We start from the raw sequence: 4,531 nt of genomic DNA on the forward strand, positions 1-4,531 counted from the left end.
CATCGCGCTTTATAAACTGAAGTCCACGCGGACGAAGTCGCGGGCAACAGCTAGTAACTAATAAGTATGACCTATGGATTGGTTCAAAAATGAAGTAAATGACGTCCCCGCAGAATGTTTTCAAAAAAAGGAAGGAGTTTAAGCCCGGCCGCACATTGTCCGAATTCTGATCAGAAACAGTTGAATTTCGCCGGACCGCCACCCCGCACACTATCCGAAATATCCTTCCGGCGAGTTCGAGCTCACTCGGCTCAGTACAAAATGTAAGAGACAGCGCGGACGTTCAACTGTTTCTGATCAGAAATTTCGGACAATGTGCGGCCGGGCTAGTATTCAGCTGTATGTTTTGTTGATTGAAAAACATTATAATACGGCAAAGGATATTTATTAGCAGTTTAATTTATTTGTAATCTGAAAAACCCGGAACAAATCATCACAGAAGTATTTTTAACCACGGTGATCGCTGTTGATTAAAACATACCTGCAAAAAATGTGTTTGTGCAGTTCACACTGAAGGTAATTTTAAATCCTTATTAGGTCTCCAACTAGGTATCAGGGAAGTTGATTCATAAGCAGATAGTGGATCTACGTATTTTGGTCGAGTGGTTAAATGTCTTGTCAAACAGAAATGCGACAGCTTAGATATACATATTATAAAACAAAGTCGCTTTTTCCCCCATGTCCCTTTGTTCCCTTTAATCTTTAAAACTACGCAACGGATTTTGATGCGGTTTTCTTTAATAGATAGAGTGATTAGAGAGGAAGGTTTATAAGTATAATAACATTCATTAAATAGTGGAAAAATACTGTTATTTTTGGGGTTTCTGTTATTTTTGGGGTTTCTAACATGATGTCGTAAATAATTACATATTGTTCCGCTTACATTGCAAACGCAGGCTGAACCCTACGAGACTTATCAGAATAATGTACTAAGTATTGTACACAATGAAAAGATCTAAAAATTTATAATCAAAAAAGATATCCATAAAAGATAGACATAAAGTCCGATGGTAACTATATGTCTATCTTTTATGGATATCTTTTTGATTATAAATTTTGATTATTAGATGACCTCTGTGGCTTAGTGGTGAGCGCGTTGGTAGCTCAAGCCGGAGGTAGCCGGTTCGAATCCCGCCGACGGAACAAAAAGTTTTTCAAAGTTCCTGGGTCATGGATGTGTATTAAATATGTGTATCATATAATAAAAAATCTTAAATATATGTATAGTAAGTATAAAAAGTATTAAATATATATCCGTTGTCTGGTACCTGTAACACAAGTGCTTCAGGTACTTACCACGGGGCCAGACCGACGTGGTGTGAAGCGTCGATAGATATATAGATATTATCCCACAATAACATTTTTTTGTCATTTACTTTTTACTACAAATAATGGCTAATTTTCGAAGCGATTTTAACTAATACGGCATTAATCCTTATTGTTTTGATAAATCTCATAGGATTCAGCCTGCGTTTGCATTGTTAGCGGAACGTACGTTAGCGGAATGACGTGTTTTACACTACTAACAACATCATCTCAGTTACGTTCAAAAGAATTTGAACTTAAAGTTCCTTTTCGCCGAATACATTTTTTTTAGTTGATCGACTATAACTCAAAATCTTGTGAAGTTTTCTTAGCCGTGATAGTTTTCTTTTTAAATTCAGCATATTTCCTACTCCCGAGAATTTTGTCTCATTTCCAGAAGCAACCCCTTAAGCTGGTAGAAGGAGGGACACTCGACTCTAACGATTTTTTTGACTTTAAAACTTAATATTTCTCTAACGGATCCCTATACCGAAAAATGATATATGAATACTCATAATATTTTTAAAAAACCTATCCAACGATAACCCACACGATGGGGTGGATGCAAAAAAAATATTCATCCCCGCTTGATATTTTGTAGGGAAGGCACCATATTTTTTTAAGCTTTCATGTACCGTTTTGTCGGCATCATTAATATGTGCATTCGTGCCCAATTACAGCTTTGTACGTTTCTCTGAGCAAAACCGCGGACAGACAGACGGACGGACAGACCGAAACTATAAGGGTTCCTTGTTGACTACGGAACCCTGAAAAAGCGACTTTGTTTTATAATATGTAGTGATCCGGGCCGCCCCGATAAGCCGGGGCGGATCGCTAGTTAGTTATAAAATGAACTCTGACCTGCTAATATTTGTATAAATTTCAGGATTGATTAAAACACGAATCTTCCTACGGGCCGACCGTTTTCTCTATCATAGCCCAATTCGTCTCTGGTTGTAATTTTTCCGTTGTAGTTTTTTCTGCTCTTTGTGTTATTTTTTACTTTCTTCTTTCTTCTCGACATGAAGTCGTTCATGTTTCGTTCCAATATGTCTATAATTGATTGTATGTTATTTCCTATTTCGCCGTACTTTTTGCCTCTTGAAACTCCAGTATCTATGACATTTTTAACACGAGTTTTTACTCTTGGATAATTTTTTTCCAAGTGATCAATAATTTTCGTTAATGCTTCAGCACTTTGAACAGCAGCGAAAAGTAGGAATAGAACCAAAATGCATTGCATTCTCGTCATATTTCTAACAATTTCAAACTGCTACTAATAATAGAAGTCAAGTTTTTAACATTTAGAATCATGGTGTGAAATATTTTCTCATTTGCTGATAATTAATAAAAACTTCATAAATCATGTCAACATTAACACTATTTGATTCACACATTAGTGCGAAAAATTATCGATAATTTTCAATTATCCACCTTTTTAATTATAGTTTTATTAAATTTTCTTTAAAGTAAATTAAACACTCAATTTGTTTTTAAGTAAATCACGTTTAAAATGTTGCGTAATTTTTTATCAAATTTTATTTAAAAAAAAGTAAAAGTTTTCGTAAATGGTATCAGATGGTAAAAACATCTTCATATTAATATTATACTAATATATATTCTGTGATATTATTTTAAAAATTAAAAAAATCTGTCTTACTTGTCTTACCTTATTATAATTGAAGACGTGAGAAAATGAAGTGGTTAAATTATAATTTTAAATGATCGTTCCTTGGGACATGGAAAATGATTTCGCGTCAAAAAAAGTTAGTTTCGTGTGTACCCAGACATCTCAGCCAGATGATGAAGAAGGTAAGTTAAATAAAATAAATCAATAATAATAAATAATACATATCCCCTTTTGTTATCAAATGTTAGTTATACACTTCATCCACTCACATCTTCAAATATTAAATAAATATATGATTTTTAAATCCTGCTCGGAGGACCAACTACTAAAGCTGTATCTAATCGTATTTCGCGAACCAATCACCGTAAAGAGGGATCGGGCTGATATCACGACACTTTATATGTAGAACCGCTTTGAACCGGATTGATTCAGTTATATTAACTCGTCAAAACCGGTTACGTTTTGTTTGAAACAGGATTTTAAGAAAGATCGCAGTATTTTATAATAGCCCAAAAGCCAGCGACAGACTTTCGTTATTTTATAAAAGCTGAAAGTTTGAGCCCAAACTTATTTTGTCTACTGCCCACATTGAGAGAAAATTATAATTTAGCACCCCCTTTGTTTCAATTTAAAATGCATCCCGATGAAATACATCACCCCCAAACTTCAGCGCCCACAGTGGGGCGTTATCGCCCACTTTGGGAAAGACTGGATTAGAGGTAAGAGCAACCAGCATCTACGGTGTTTGGAAGGTATCCACTTCTAAAGGTCACCCTAACATTCGATAAAGAACAAAGCTCAATTTTTTCATCGTATTTTCTTTGGGATAACTGTAGGAATCTTGTCTTAAACTGCCGGAGATTTTTGGCAGTGTCTTCCCACTGCCAGGCACCACTATAATACTGTAGTTTAAACTAGACTTAGGGCCTGTTTCACCACTTTCTGATAAAGTGCCTAATAGGCTATTCAAAAATTTTTTGACAGATTCTCCATACTTGATCTGTCAAGTTAATTAGTGGATAGCCTTATCAGGAAGTGGTGAAGCAGGCCCTTAGACTTTAGATGGTCTAAAGATTTTTATACTTGACACTATCAAAAATGTATCTATAAATTATTATGGACGTATCTTTCACGCCACAATCAAGGATTAACCAAGAAGTTTCTCTTTCGAACGCCTAAGGCCACCGTTTTATAGGCCACATTAAGGCGAAGTCTCTAACTTGGCGTATAACTCACGTTTATGACTTATCTTGGCCAGAATTGACCGCCATAATCTGCGCAAATACTTTTTGATGGTCTCGTATATCCATACAAATATTATATAAGCAAAAGTGTCAGTATGTTAGCTTATCACGCTTAAAACCCCTGAATCGATTTTGCTGAAATGTGGTTTAATAATAATTATAGCTCCCACACTGGTTTCGGTGACAATGGCCGGTTTCATTGAAATCAGGCCAGCTACGCAGGAGTAATTTTATAGTGCCCAGGTGTGTGCGCAGTACACAAGAGCACTCTCTATTCCTTTACTCTCATAACCCAGTGGGACGGAAGACCGACACGACTGCCAAGAGGACCGACTTTTTACATGCCCATCCG

General features: G+C 35.9%; 1 long non-coding RNA gene across 1 annotated transcript; it reads right to left on the minus strand.

The window, feature by feature from the left end:
* Positions 1–369: 369 nt before the first annotated feature.
* LOC121738044 lies at positions 370–2,636 on the minus strand. The gene is made up of 2 exons (XR_006037222.1): positions 2,167–2,636; positions 370–481 (listed from the first exon to the last, which is right to left on the minus strand). It is a non-coding gene; the product is annotated as an uncharacterized LOC121738044 (long non-coding RNA).
* Between the last annotated feature and the right edge of the window lie 1,895 nt (positions 2,637–4,531).

The sequence above is a fragment of the Aricia agestis genome, chromosome 22 (genome assembly GCF_905147365.1).
Source record: "Aricia agestis chromosome 22, ilAriAges1.1, whole genome shotgun sequence".
Lineage (NCBI taxonomy): Eukaryota > Metazoa > Arthropoda > Insecta > Lepidoptera > Lycaenidae > Aricia > Aricia agestis.